The sequence below is a fragment of the Polypterus senegalus genome, chromosome 5 (assembly GCF_016835505.1).
Source record: "Polypterus senegalus isolate Bchr_013 chromosome 5, ASM1683550v1, whole genome shotgun sequence".
Taxonomy (NCBI): domain Eukaryota; kingdom Metazoa; phylum Chordata; class Cladistia; order Polypteriformes; family Polypteridae; genus Polypterus; species Polypterus senegalus.
Window position 1 is genome coordinate 47,659,692 of NC_053158.1, and position 16,840 is coordinate 47,676,531.

At 33.9% G+C, this 16,840-nt stretch overlaps 1 long non-coding RNA gene across 2 annotated transcripts in view; it reads left to right on the forward strand.

Moving 5' to 3' along the window:
• The first annotated feature begins 10,543 nt into the window (after window positions 1-10,543).
• LOC120530256 overlaps window positions 10,544-16,840 on the forward strand; it is a 39,396-nt gene continuing 33,099 nt past the window's right edge. The window contains exons 1-2 of one of the 2 annotated variants that reach the window (XR_005633931.1): window positions 10,544-10,865; window positions 14,063-14,236. This is a non-coding gene — a long non-coding RNA (uncharacterized LOC120530256). Of the gene's footprint in view, window positions 10,866-10,997; window positions 11,474-14,062; window positions 14,237-16,840 lie in introns of those variants that run through there. The other variant, XR_005633932.1, reaches the window with a different exon arrangement.

Sequence of the window (16,840 nt, forward strand, 5' to 3'; positions counted from 1 at the left end):
ATTAATCTAACAAGCCTATCTTCAGCATTTAAGAAGAAAATTGGTGTGCCCAGAAAAAATCATTGCGAGCATGGACACAATGTCCTGCTTTACACTGACAGTGCCCAGGTTGCAATATGAACCTAGGAAACCACTGCACCATGATCTTAAATACAGAAATATGAACAATGAAAACATGACATGAAGGAAAATGTTACTAAATGTTCTTCCAACCAACATGAATCACTGTACAAATATTATGGAATTACAGACAAAATGTTAATATTTCAATCCTTCAGATCTGTTTGATCCTGACAGATTTTCAATTTCACCTTTGAAATGTGGAAATTTGACACGAATCTTTATTATTAATGGCTCAAATTACAATATGTGGTCATAATAAATGAGTATTATCAATCACAGGGGAAAACGTTTTTAACCTATTCATCTTTATTTTACATACCACTCATTATTATTAACCTTTAAAACGATGCACTTTGTATAATTCCATGTATACTGCTTTGCATGAGTGTAATATAAGCAGGTATAATATGCCTGTTTACATTAATAAAATTATTGAAAATATATATGGGAAAAATTATAACCTAAGTAAACTAATAAAAAAATAATATCTGAAAGATAATCATAAGTAGTTCAGTTTCATTTGTGGCATTATAATTACTAACTTGGTTAGAATCCCACACAGCTTGAGTTTTGGTCTGAATTTGCAGCTCCTCATCCACTAATACACTGTAGGTGCCTGTATATAAATCATTGTACAATAGAAAATTGTTCTGAACAATAATAAAGTGTTGGTGTGCTATATATTATTTTGCAAAATATATTTAACATCAAACTATTTGACCTTGACATTCAACTTTCATTCAGTCTAGATTTAAATTTTGTGCCTATTGTAGTACTAATAAAAGGTGCTTAACTTAAAAATGTATGGCTTTTTGTCTATGCAGACACATATAAAATGAAACAGGTAAGAGGAAAATCATCAGTTGCTGCCATCACTGTAAATCATGGCATTAATCACATTATCTTATTTTTTATAACAACTGCTATTCATTTAAGATCATTTTTAAAGATAGCATTGTTACATTAAATGACTGAATGTTGCCTTATTCACAGAGACCCAAGTCTGTTGTATTCCAGCACATCAAAACCACAGTATACAGTAAAATAGTTGCATATAATTCATTACTAAATAAACCTAATTGAGAGGTAAATTAAAAGTTTTGGTTGAATCTTAAACAGCTTTAATTTAGTTCATTTTAAAAAGATTCTGAAAACAATATCTACAGTTTAAGAGACCGGCTTATTTTCACTTCTAAAATATTAACATCTTGGCAGCAGCAATCGCAAGACAGAATAAATCAAGCTGTGTAAATTTTGATATCCACAGTTCCAAATGGACACTGATGTCTATATTGTCTAAATAAAAGTTCCATTAAACAAAAGAATTAACTGGTGAAAGCAAATAAATCATTGTTGTTTACTTTATTATTTTATTCAAGGTGACTTACAAGATCAGGATATAGTATAATTCTTTAACATGTTTAAATAATTAGAACACTGGGGAGTGAAGTGACTTCCTCGGGATCACACACTGAGCTAGAGAAGGGAACTGAACCAGTAAGCTGTAGTTAAGTGTGTTAGCCACTGTAACTCCGCCTCCTGAAGCACAGTTTTATGAATATTGAAATGGTTCATTTAAATAGATAATGCCAGTGATTTGAAATGGTGAAGTTTGTTACAGAAAATGAATGGTTGTATAGTAATTGGTTACTTTTTTAAAGTCAAAAAATGCTTTTTGTTTTTGAACTACCTATCCATGATTGCAGAATTTTCACATAATAATAATAATAATAATAATATTAATAATAATAATAATAATAATAATAATATATTTTGTATATATAGCACCTATCCCAAACTCAAAGCACTGCACTGAAATTCAAAATGAACAACAGGGCACATGCAACATTGGAATCAAACAAAACATGTAAATAAAAATGCAATAGAAATGATTGTAAAGTCAAAAAGGACTTTCATGTAAATGATTTTTGTCTTCTGAACACTCAAGAATGGAACTGTGGAGAGACTTAGCATGACTTTATGATGCAGTTTGCTTAAGCAGGATTAGGTTTGAGAAAATCAGTAAATAGAAAATGATTTCCTAAACTAATATTCGTAAAAATTAAAAAAAAAGAAGCTCAGGTCAAAAGCTGTTTATGCTTTCATCCCCTAAAAAACCTGTTTTGTTCCAGTCAAGGTCATTGAGATGCTTCCAGTAATACACTCGGCTAACAAAGAGTGAAAGTAGTCCAGGAAAGAAAAAAAAACTAATAATTTTTGTTGTAAAATGAAGCTTTTCCAAAAAGAAAGAAAGAAAGTGTGTAAAATCTCAAAGTGGATAAGAAAACATGAAGCTATTTTTAGTGCGGCATATGAATATCTCTTTGTTTTTGAAAAGACACATCACCTTTTCAAGGATTTAAGTGCACGACAATAAAAGAAATTTTCTTTGCGGACTTGAAAAGTGATGGGAAAATGTCATAGTTTTCCCTTTTTTCTTGATACTAATGACATTTAACATCTCAGTGTGAAAAAAAGCCAGAATGCCAGGTGCCTTACATGCACATTTGACCCCCGGTGATGTTAAAGAAAAAAGCCCACATACATTCCTTGTTTCTGTAACTCTGCAAATCTGAAAGAACAAGAGGGGCTGAATAGAAAAGCTCTTTAGTAGATAAAAAGCGTGGGGCATTATTAAGAAAGACTGTAAGCTTTATTCTATTCTCAGTAATGATAGGATAAGGCTAGGCTAACATGAGGACCAAGTGCACTGAGAGCAGGTTCACCCTGCTAATCCTCTTACATCTGGACGATAACATTTTGACAGGTATGTGAGAACTACCAGCGTGCATCATTTTGGTTTGATAACCGTTCCTGGTAAAGGACGTACTGTACTGTATGCCACCCTAACACCAAGGTAGATTTAAATTACTTGGATGATAAATGATCTACTCTTTTTACAACTACTGAAATTGGTACAGCTGCCTAATAATAGAAACAATCATTTAAGCAATTATAGTTTATCTTTTAAACAATCACCTTACCAATGAATACTTACTAAAAACAAACAAATAAAAACAAAAATGTATGGTGCAAAGTGAAAAAGACAAGCAAAAAAAATATATTTATTTGACAGCATGTTGCGGGGGTGGGGGGTTAGTGCATAAAAACATACATGTAAATAACTTACTGTGAAAAGACTTTTACACATACTCTTAGAAGCTACAGATTAAATAAAATGGCCACCTTTCTGTATTGTTGTTCTTAGTTGAATTCAACATGTTAGCATGTCAGTGATCATTATTAAATGCATTTTATGTACTATTCTGCATACCTGCTTAACGCAATGTTAAAAATAAAAAGAATTTACAATAAACACATTCATATTTTATAAATCTTGTCTTTTTTCAATGAGTTTGGAATTACTTTTTGGGTGCACATTATGCCTTTAACAACTAATCTGGAGTACTTTTAATGAGAGCACTATTTTTCAATTTTCATTTAAAAGATAGAAGCTAACTTTATTGTGCAAAGACATGTAGAGAATTAACATCATGAATGCAAATGAAATTAAACTCTCTGCATGTTGTAATCAATGAGCCACATTACTGCTTAAATTGTCCTCTTCTTTTACCTTAGCATTGTTCATAAAAACAGCAGTCCTGATGTATTATTGTCATTTAACTCTTTAATCCTGCTGCACCACGACACTGAGTGCATCTCCTGGCTCTCATCAACATCAGTTTCTCTACTAAACAAAACAACACCCTGCTATAACTGTTTTTAAATTATTGCTGCTAATAAAATTGAATTTAAATTTGTTTAAAGTACCCATCTAGTCAATTTTGACTCAAATAAATATCTGTATTAAAAATGAATACTGTAATGCACACAACAGTTTTCAATTACATGTCAGGCTTTTTTGGGGTGGAGAGAGGAAGCCTTTGTTTCTTCTTCTTCTCTCTCCTTTAGCTTTAATTACAAAAATACTTTGTATTACAAGAACCTTTAAAATCTCCTACAATATTGTGGTTGCTATAAATAAGACATGTTTTTTGCCACTGAGGTATATCTTTATTATATTGTAGATAGATAGATAGATAGATAGATAGATAGATAGATAGATAGATAGATAGATAGATATTAGTAAGCTTGCTTTTGCTCAATACAATCAAATTTCAATCTGCATAATATAAGTAAAAGGATTAAAAACATCAAAACATTTCTTTTTTCTGTTTGATTATTTGAACAGTTAAGAAACATAACATGCAGGTCATTATTTTGAAAGAACATTAAGCTCCTGTTAAAATACAATTAAACAAATACAAGTGCTGGGAAAACAGTACTAAATATTTGGGTTGCTGCTATGGAGTTTAATTATTGGGCTTGTGTTGCTGTATTACAAGGCTCCTTTAGCTATTTTGTAACTTTCATATTTTCCCTTCTAACAACTGTAATTGATGCAGTTATTAAATATCACGTGAAATTGAGACAAATTAACTCTTGCTTGAGATTAATCAAAATTGTGTTTAACAGATACTAAAACCCTTCTTTTCTTTTTCGCCCCAAGGTACAATAACTTTAGAATGTTTGACTCATTCTTTATTTATTTATGTTTGAAAGTAATCCACTTAATGTAACATTTGATATGGGAACAGTCCATCACATTAAGAACGAAAAACAGTCACATCAGTCAGTCAAGCATTAAAAAGACGTATAACATTTTGCTAACGCTCTCCTTTGTTGTTATTTGACAAGTCTTCAATTAAAAGTTGCAACATTCTTCCATCTTGTACGACTTCAGTATAAAATTATTTTTACATTTTGTCTTGTATGTACATCTTCTGAAAGAAACTCCTGAATAAAACAATTTCGTTTTAACAAAAGCTGAAATATTAAATAATTAACCTATTTACATTCACGTAGGAGGAAAAACACTTAAAAACTTTAACTAAATAGCAATTAATTGAGATCTCCTTCTTCGGTGACAATTTTTTATATAATGGTACCAGACAAGTTATTAAAGTGTATATATATATATGTGTGTGTGTGTGTGTGTGTGTTGTGTGTACGTGTCTACATTTAAATGATTCATATAGAATATGCATCTTTAAAAATGATGATTATTTTTCACCGACTGAAGTAATGCCTTACTTTTAAAAATTTCTTTGAATAACCTTATTAAATTTTTTTTTTTCACAATTACAGTTTTTTAACATTACTATAACTTATATATTGTATGATTATGTCGCCGGATACACTTAATTGTATGGTAGTCAAGTTGTTCCTTGTTCTCTTCTGGAGACTAAGGTCCTTCCCAAGGCTCTGATTTTCTGCTGATTTATTCGGCTACTAAGTCCCCCACCCCATCCTCTCCCCACCAGAACTCCGCAGATGCCCTCCCTCCATCCCCCTCCAGTCCCATCGCATGCTAGGATGCGCACATGTACGGTTTATGTTCTCTTTATGTACACGTGTCTGCATTGTTCTTTTTGGGGGACATCAATGACAGATTCACTAGATGGTAAAAAAAAAACACTGAATCTGAACAGAGAGTTTTCTAAAGGGTTACTCACCAACACGCATACTCATACTTTTTGCCTAATGTGTGGTTAGTTTTACATTTTAGAGTTACTTCCATGTAGCCATTCGTCGTCTGACGATACATTTTTCCTTTATGTAGCGCAGAGTGAGTGCTTTGCAGGAGAACAGCAGTATAATGCTAACGGTATATACTTGTATACGTCGAGATTAACAATAATAAGTTCTGTTCTTTCAAACAATTCACTTTGACCTTGTGAAAACTGATTAGATGCACTAGTGGAGCAACTGAGATGTTAACTAAGCAGATGAGAAGACTGAATCAGCACTTCAGTTTTTCAAACTTGTTCGGACTTCACTCGCCTCTCTCCTAACCTAACAGGCGGGTCTTTTCAGCTGCGGGCAGAACCTTCAATGGCCATCCGAAATCAATGCCTCGAATAGACCGCAGGTGGAGCAGAGCACAAGACCGTGGATTATCCTTTTCATTCGTTCAGATTATTACTTTCAGTTCATGAAACACACAATTTCGTATTTTAAAGATAACTATCGATGAAGGCTAGACTGCCGCATCAGTCATAGTTTTACAAATGGAAAAATATTTTCATTTAAAGGTAAACTCAATTATAACAAGTGCAGTTCGGTACTGAGTTTTCGCTCTTGTATCTATAATTCACCCCCCAAAAAAAAAACTAAATAAACTGAGATAGAGACAATAAATGCGCGCGGAATATTAGCGCAAACTTTAAATTTCCTTAAATGAATAGTATATTGCATTATCTGATGAAGATGTGTGGTTCATAATTATCTGGACACTAATAATAGTAGTAGTGCTGTCATTGTAAGAAGAATAAAATTGACAAAATTATTTATTATTTTTTTTTTTGTTTATTTATACCATTTAATCTTAATGTGTAGTATGTTCATTATGTGTATTACTTATACCATATAACTATAGTATTGTTTTGATGCACCACATATAAATACTACCTTTGTGCAAATAATAAACGTAAGTTCAGGAGAGTGTAAATGCACGTAAAATTTAAGTCGAATCTATGTTAGTCACAGAATGAACTACTCTATCGATATGCCAGTTTCTAGTAGATATACCAAGTCAATAAAATAACATTAATCCCATCAACAAGCTTTAGCAGCAAAGCAGGAAAGGTAAGGCTACTACATTATTTTTTATTTTTTAATAACTGTTGCCAATATTGTACACTTAACATACGCTTTATTCATCTACGCATGTCGGGGATAAGCCTGCATCGACCATGACACTCGAATATTATTTTTCTTCGTGACCAAAAGCTAACGACACGTCCTCATCAGCAGGACGAGTATCCACGTGCACTGTGTCACACGCTCGGCGGAGGGGCCCGGCCACACAGCTGTTTAATAGCTAACGCGGAACGGATCTACTCGAGGCTTTAGAGTTTCAGGCAAATGCTGCATAAATAAAGCTTAGCGTGCCACTGTTATAATAGGCTAAAATGTGAAACATACAACTCATAACTCATACATCTCAACATTGACATAAAAGGTCACTACGATCGGTTTTAATCGCTTTAAATTACTCGTCTTGCCTACACTTTGAGCGCTGCTGCTCTGGCATTTTAATAATTCTTAAAACCCCGCTCGCTATCAGCCACAACCAAGAGTCAGAGGCAGTCTTACTTGAATTCAAGTATTCCTTCATGTTCCGGGTAAGAAGGATCCTCTTTTTTCTTTGTAGTCTGTTTAAAAGTTAGTAAATGTCAAACACGTTTTCGCCCGTTGCCCAAGTGGCCTAATGATTGCTTTCTCATCTGGAGTGCCTGGTCAAGTTTTTCCTTTTATTAACGTCTCTTTATTTTGGTGGACATTGAACGAGGGGCCGCTGGTCAGCGCTGATTAATAAATGTTTTTCTGTTGTTAGGAGTAGAACAATAAGAAGTGCCCTGTGACCTCGCAGAGCCTCGACCTTCTGCAAGTGTATTGTGCCAAGCTGGGAAAGGGGCTTTAGGATGCAGACCTCGGGCGATGACCCGCACACACCCCGTAGCTTTCCCATTCATCGCGCGGCATTGCAGTCACCCACAGCTTCTATTGTTTCATTGTAACAATGGCGGTGATTTCCATGGAAAGTAAGTCTTTTTAAAGTGTTGCTTTAATTGTTTCTTCTACCTTCAGAAGATGTCCAATTTATCACCCGAAGATGTCATATTGCCCCTACTTTTATTGTGTTAGCTGCAAAAAAACTGACATAGCATAGACGTCGCCAGTCTTGTCTTCGATAACAAAATACTTCTGAAATATGTGATGATCGTATTGGCACATTTAAAAATATTCCCATGTGTACATCCGTGTTGCTGGAGGGGTATAACATCACAGATACATTACATACAGGTATGTCAAACTAGAAATGTAACTATTGGATCCATCATTGGCATCTAAACATAACTGATACGCTTGCTCTTACAGTTTTCTTCCAAGCCGCCCTCAGAGTATTTGATTCACTGTTTAAAATTAAAATAGACGAATAATAAAATTAAATAATAGATAAATAATATCATTATATATGTATGTATGTATGTATGTATGTATGTATGTATATGTAAACAATGTGTGTGTGTGTGTGTGTACACATCGCGTATATCATTCATGCGTTACCATTTAATAAACAGCAGAGATGCAAAATAAGAAATATGCCATAATTCTACCAGTTTACAATTTTTCTGCAGTTTCCGAAGATGAATGAAAATTTGGATCGAATTTCATTGTTACCACTACTACTATTAATATTAAAATCAGTAACAACAATACTCCTACTCCTACTACTCCTACTAATAATAATGACAATAATGTAATTATTTTTTATGCCGTTCATAGACTCACATCACGACTGCTACTGATTTAGAATTAGATCTGAAGTTCGACTTTCCCTAATCCCTGCTAGGTTAAACTAGTCTGGAAAAATAACGGATTAATCTAATCAGGATTAGTACTAAGATTCTTTTCTACAAAAATGATAATACAAATAATAATAATTATAATAATAATAATAATTATTATTAATAATATTGTTGTTGCTGTTATTAATTTTCAGTAGTAGGACTATACACGTTTTTCGAATGCAGTAGAAATAATGGCACTTTATTCTCCTTATTTTTTGCCAAATGATGTGCAAAACTGTTTTTACAGTAGAAATCCTTTCATAAATTCGATATGTAGTAGACAAAATAATGAGATATATTTCTATGGTCAATGAACTTCACGTCACCTTGTGACTTTAAACGTCAGTGACACTGCGACAGAAACTCTTAGGGCAATAAATGAAAACATTTTTCGGCAGTATATTGTCTCTTTTATTTCTTTGTTTTAATTTCGCATGGCTGGTGAGAGATTTCTCCTTACTAGCAACTTAAATACTGAATTGCATTATCCACTGAGCATCGTACACAAAACGTGTCCTCCCGAGACGCCAAGTATGTTCACATATACACCCGCACAATTCTCGGTTTAAGCTATGAGGCTGAATTACACGGTGAACGAGTTACTTAACTTCACATCTCTGTACTGTGTAACCCCGAAACACTCCCCTCAACAGAGCGGCGCTCGAAAACACCTACGTTTACCTCATTAACATCACCACTACCACCCTTTGTGCTTTTCTTTCTTTCTTTCTTTCTTTGAACACAATATACTCTAGAGAAATAATTTCAAGAGCCGCTAGATGCAGTAAATTGCATTGTATCCCTTCAATAGGGTGAAGGTAACCCTTAAAATTCTTTAGCTAGCCAAAAAAAAAAAACATAGGTACTTTATATGTACATGTCCGAATTAATCTGTCTTAATTAATTCTTGAGATGTCAAATTCTTTTCTTTATAACTAATTTGAATAATTAAAATGTATTATTAGTATCACTTCTAAATCCATGGCTCCCATAAAAGTAAACCGCATTAATTTTTAATATGTCCGAGAATCCAACGGAAATAAAATCGAAAATGTTACAAAGTAATATGCATATTAAATGTCAATGTATTTTTGCTGTTTCATTTGGATTGTTGGATGTAAAAACAAGCCAATACCACCGTTAGCACATTTTCATGTACACACGTAAGACTATGAATGACATGGTGCTTTTATTGTTTAAAATTCTTTGGCACGTTGGTGTTGGCTCTCTGTATCATATTACATATTTCAATATAAGGTTAAATGATAAACATAAATCTTACTATACATTTAAGCACCTCCTTCATAGATAGATAGATAGATAGATAGATAGATAGATAGATAGATAGATAGATAGATAGATAGATAGATGAACAGGGCGTTATGTTATTCAAACTGGCGTACGACAAGGAAAGACAATATATTAATACAAAATCGAGAAGTAGATAAATGCATTATGCTTAGATAAGCCTCCGAATGTTAATCTGTGCAATCAAGTGGATTTTAATTTTTCATTTCCCTCTGGATCATCCGGACGTATGTGATGCTATTCTAACCTTGCATAATCTGTTTCACAGAAGCATTATATTGTACATCGGTAATTCCCTTTTATTTTAGCTTGTATAATATAAACCTTTTATAGGAGAAAATGACGTTGCAAAGGTTGGTTAAGACGAATCTTAGCAATGAATGTAAATTAACGAAACATTTAATATCACTGGTAATATAGGTTTAGTTTCTATTCGTACTTCATTTGGCAGCCTTGGCAGCAAATATATAACATTACATGCGTAATATACATTACATTTTGTGTATAAATGTTTCTAGAATAGCAGAGACGACCCTTAAATAAGTGATTTTTTTAAGGTTAGCAATAACTGAAAAAGTCAGTGTGGTGCTTATTACTTTTGCACAGGCCTAGGTTACTGTATCTCGATGTAAGTGCGTTTTTTTTTTTTTTTCGGCGAGTGTGTGTGTCAAAGATATGGCGAGAGGGAGAGGGAGCGGGAGACGAGAGGGAGGGAGGGATGGAAAGTGAGGGGGTGGGGGGTATTTAACTCATTGTAATGCATGCAACGACCTACCCTCTTCTGGGGGGTGAAAAAAATGCTATGCTTACCCCAAACGAAAGCGCCTGACTCACAAGCACAGACTGCAAGGCTCAAAAGAGGGTGGTTTATGCCTTCTCTCAATTCAATCATAAACTGCTAAAAGGGAGTGGGAACCCGCTATGGCGTGCATTTCTTATAATTTAATCATTCCAAGGATGTGAATAAAGATGATTAAACGTTCAAGGTAGATGGTGCGGACCACAAAATCGCTGGCTGTAAGTACAAAACGTTGTATCAGTGCGGTTTGTGCGAATTCATTGCTAAACGGAGCTATTTTAACGGAACCTCGCATTTAAAAAGATGGGGGTGGGGGTAGGGGTGGGAGGAGGAAGGATCCATCTATTTGCAGAAAAAAGATGTGCATCTCTTTGAATACCTCAAAGCCAACCATTGACGTCTAATCTTCCACTTTATGGATTTCATACAGTAAACAAAATGCAAATGTTTGCTGCATTCTACAGTACTTTCAGGACTATGCAGCTGCCACTGAATCTTTGGATAGTATCACGGATTTTACTCAGATTACCCCCACATTGCGTTTTTGTCTTACTCAACCTGGCTTTATGCTTCATTTGGATTCCGAGCGTTCAGAAATGATATAGAGAAAATAATGCATCGTGGGCTAAAATATGAATACCTTCTGATTGGTATTTGAGCTACACCATGAGAATGAAGCCAATAGCTGGTCTATTGTTTCCGGAAAGCTGATGTTAAAGAATGCAGATGGTTCGTCTTTGTGCAGTGTTTTAAGCCGTGGAGATGCTGCTTTCGTGCTTTGAGCTGCCCTCCTTTCTCAAAGAAAATGGCGAGCTCTATCTCTAACGTGAGTGTATTCTCTTTTACATTTTCGGATATTTTTGCGTGATTACGTTGAAATGCCCTGTATTTCATAAAATGTAAAAAAAATATTTGGAAATGTCGACTTCCTTTTAGTACGTTGCCACTGTGGCTAGTTAATAAACATTAAGATTCTTCTATGAGATACAGTCGTTCATTTTAAACTACGTGAAACATTAACGTTGTACGTATTGGTAGTTCAATGAAGTCCTTTTGCAGTTTTGTAAGTATATCACTTCCGATGTCATAGACTCTAAGGCTTAGAGATTTTGAGTTCCTGTTGAACCTATAAGTCTGTCAATCTACCCACCAAATGCTCCTCTGTTTTAATATCTCCTAAGCTGCTATGTAAACTTTAAAATGGTGATGGTTAATAAAAAGGTGAGGGTTTCAATTGGAAAAGAGTAAGTTGGAGATATGCGGGTGTTGGGAAAAAAAAATAATGGCGATCATTAAATATTTTAAGATAACCTCTCGAACTGTATTAAAATGCTTCAATAAAGCAAACTTAAAATTCAAAAGGGGCTAAAAATGTGTTAAAGGAGTCCTAGATGGTTTACGTCACGTCAATGTAAAATATCAGTGGGATTTAAGACTATAACCTTTTTGACTATAATGATTCAAATGTATAATGTGGTGGTGGCATTCTGTGTACATATTAAGCATGTAACTGTCTTCTAAGTAAATGGTACTGTTCCCTTTTGTGTATGTTCTTGAGTGTGTGTCTTGTTAGTGAGATTATTATGAGATGATAATTAAATTCGTTAGTTTATTGAAAGTTCCTAAAGTAAAAGAAAGAAAGAAAGTTATTCGGTGTAATACTTGAAACAGCAACGTCCCTTTTTTAAGTAAGTCTGACAATAAAAATGCAAGTGGGGGAAATAATTGTTTTTAATCCCTTTTTTCTAATTCTAATGACATTTTTCACACCAGTGAGAAGAAGACGTACTCGGACAAACCATGTAGTATCCCTCCATTTTATTCACGATAAATTAGAATCGTAATAATAATAGTCACAATCATAAAACAATAACACGGCCTCTCTGTATCCCAGAAGAGAACTAGTATCCCTACATATGCTTTATACTCAAAATAAGAACTAGCATTTATGCCATTTTCTCGAACCCTATGGAGGAGATCGTGGGTTCATAACCATGGACAGCGAATTCAAATAACCCTCCGCCTTAGCACAGTTGGTCTGACGCATTAATATAATTACTGCAATATATTCACATTTGTTTTGAAACAAATCATTCTGGAATTATATGTCGGCGAGATGCAAATGTCAGCTATAGTAAATCATATAATATAACACATTTCAGAATTATATGAACTCGTAAAAACCGTTATAAAAATAGGTGATATCATTTTTATCTTTTAACAACTAATTAATGAATTACCCCCTATTGAGTTGTCGTTTATTGATTAACTTCATTCGCATAACAGATTTCTCCATTTTTTGCCGAATTGCTTATAGAATTCTGCTTAATGTATGCACACGGTAGCTCTACGCTATACTGTATAAGCATTAGCACAACCAGTAGTATATTTGGTTTATATTTTCGCCTCTAAAAGGGTAAACCCAGTCAGAATTGGCAAAATAAAATAAAAAATCTCAAGAACAAACAACATTTCAATTTTTTAATTCTTGTGACAAAAGAAAAACAAGTGAATATATAAGTAAATACCAAAATGATTGTTATTTAATTACTTCAAATACATCCTGTATTTTTGTACAGACCACAAGAGTACTAATGTCATATGTTATTAAGTTGCATCTGAATAAAAAGCGAAGTATTTTTACGGTTTTATTCCAAATTACATGTAGCGATTATAGTCCAGGATATTTTATAGTCTAAATTCATTTCAAAATGTTGTAGATATGTTATTCTGTACCTTTTCAAGGACACAGAGAGATGATCAGGACTTTGGGAGCAAACATCTGTCTGGTACTTGACGTCACGGCCAACCCCACTCCCCAGCCCCCACCCCAGCACGCCACCCCACCACCTCCCCCCGTAATCTTCTCGGGCAGAAGGCAGATGCCTTATTTGTTTGGCTGGAAAGCCATTAATGGCCAAGACTGGATCAGCTAGCTGAATGAAAAGAATTGACCGGTGTAGTCCGAATTCTTTAATACTTGCCATGATTTAATGTTCAATATATTACATTTGTTCATTTGTGTTATGTAATAATATCTTTATATATGTCTAAATTTGCATGTCTGTATATATGTATTTTTTTTTCAAAATCACTTAAATTAACTTAAATTGCTCTCATCTTCAGTTTCAGTTTATGGTATTAAGCTTTCGATCTTTGTTTTATGTCATTTCATATGTAAGTAAATGTCATTAATACAGTAATTTACAATACTGAGTTAATATCAGTAAACGAGGTCGCGTTTACCATTGCGCTACTTTATATGTCAGTGTTGTACTTGATGTAATTGTGCCGGAAACAATAGGTGGGTATGTGTGATTGATTAGTTGCACCCCCAAACACACACACATATACACACATATACAACCCCTTCCACACACAAACAATTTTAACTACGTTGTTGTTGTTTTTGTAGGACTTTTAAAGAGTGCAATTAGCACTGCCGACGAAAAAGTCTCGGAAGCGGAGAAAACGGACCTCCTAATTTACTGGATTGCGGATTTCTACATTTTGAAGACGAGTCACTAGAACTCCATACTGACCAAGAGACAAGGTCATCATGGCGAACACTCAAACTGATTAACAACGGGTAAACTCAGTTCTCTTACCTGTCCCAGTAGTAAACTAGTGGGATACAATGGGGACAGTCCTTCCTCTATACTAATGTAAAAAAAGATGTAAGGATTGAAATGGACTACTTGCTTTTTATTGGACTAGGAAGGGACACAAAAATCATTTCATCGGAAGGAATGACTCTGTATCGGCGTCTTCCCATTTCAATATCCAGGATCCATACAATGAAAACAGGACGGTATGGCATTAATACGGGTGGTATTCATTTCAGGAAACAAATGCACAGCTTATGCACTGTAGACTCGGCGACTTGTTCCCTGAAGCAAAGTGGTTTTAAATATTCTATAACTTACCGTCAAGGGCCCCAAGGAGAAAAGCGTTTCCTGGTCATTGATAGGCATTTCTGTGAGACTCTCACTCTCCGTGTTCACAGCGGACCTTGATTTAATGTCATACAATTAAGGCACGCGGTGAATGCCAAGAGCGGAGCCTCATGACTTCAGCATGGACCACGCCACCGTCGTCATAATCAGTTTTTTATATATATATATATACATTTGTTCAGCACTTTGTAAGTTCCATTGAAATAATAAAAATGCATTTTAATGAAATTGGTTACTGGGAAAATTGCTGGTATATCTGGATACTACAACCCGTACCTGATGTCACGACATTGCAGTATAAGCTCATTTGCAGTCTGTTCGTTTCTACAGAGAAAACAGCTACTGTCAAATTTTCAATAAACTAATAAATCCACGCAACGATGAGGATGCATAAAGCACCCGAATTAAGTTTACATACATTCATCAGTTGTACTTTGCATGGTTATCTGACAAAATGCACTTTACTCACTTTTAATTTATGATTACAAAAATAAAGAAACAGACATGCTTTTCTTTCACTATTTAATGTATGGTATTTTTGGAAATGATGATCATGATGATGGTGAACAATAATAATTCATGTCTTACAATAACCAATCGCATTAAATCTGTTTTGTTCTGGAGATATTTAGGAAACTACAATAGTAAATAATTAATGTTGCAGTTACCGCATTTTTTTTTCAACTTGCAGTTCAGTACACATTTTCTTCAATTAGCTTATTTTTACATCAGCTTTTGTATAACGACGTGATTTGATAATCATGTAAATGTTTTTAAGTCCTTTGGGTGACATTCACGTGCTCTACCTTTTCCCACGCATAAACATTTATATTGATCTTCAAGGATTAGATGTCAAGTGTATCACGTGTGCAATGGAGAATTTATTGTACAGTATAACGAGTCGGCATATCCCCATCTGGTGGCTGAAAATAAAAAAATAAATAAATAAAAAAAGATGATCAGTTGGAATAGAACAGAGCGTCAGGACCATGCGCACTTCCACAACCGAGGTTTTACATTTCTGCGAAACAGGTATACTAATGGACTCACTATATGGCAAAGTGGTTGAAACTAGGACATGAGATTTCATGCAATCTCTAATTATATTAAAGAGATTTTTGCATCAGATTCCAGTAATCAGAACCACTATAATATACCGATTGAGCGTTCAACAACTAATTAATTGTGTTTCATTCTATTGCATTCCAGTGAGAAAATATTAATCTATTCTTAATTTCAACGTGTATAAGTTGAATTAAGTACACATATTTTTCCTATACAGTTAAATCATCCAATATTACATATTTGACAATATAGGTACATTAAAGCGTATATAAATTTCAAAAGACGGACTACGGAGTTAAGCTTAATTTCAATTAAACGCTGAAATGCGATAGATAGATAGATAGATAGATAGATAGATAGATAGATAGATAGATATTGTTCTACACGTCATAAACGGTCAGTACTCAAAATTAATATATTTTTTTCTAATTATTAGTAGTATGTCATTTGTTACAAAACTAGTAAATATCAATACACTGCTTTTGAAATATTTGTCTATGAATATTATTAAAATATTGAAGAATATAAAAATATAACATTTTACAGTATGTGTTGTGGTTTTGTATATTCCCTCATTTTTTCCTCATTTACCTGAAACAGTAAACCCCAAAACTAGACGGCTGTAACCATCATCACGCTGGACTAACTTCTGTGATTCCGAACAATTAACACGTGTACTGTCACAGACCAAGCTAATGATGTATAAACGTCACTTGTGGCAATAAAGAAATATTTTAATGTAACGATAAGATTTGCATATGCAATTAACATAACTGCTTAATTGGTATGTATGGAAGTAAGGACAATTGAATTTATATGTTATTTATACTGTATCAATCAATTACTTTTAAACTGTTTAAATATATTAATTGTAAAATGATGGTTTACTTTGTGTACGATACATATTTAACCATTTACTTCAATCATCTTTTTCAACTTTTTTTAAAATTAATGCCCTAATCTCCATTTTTACAGCTACAAATGTCTGATTATAAAGTAAGCACAGATGTATATACCTTAGTTAAACGTAAAAGAATCACAAATATAACAACAACATTTAAGTTCTTTCTTCCTTCCAGAAAATAATTACATGTAATTGTTTTTCCAAAATTAAATACCACATTTTCTATTGCTCTGGTTTTAGTGTAACAAATGGATGCAATGATTTTTTG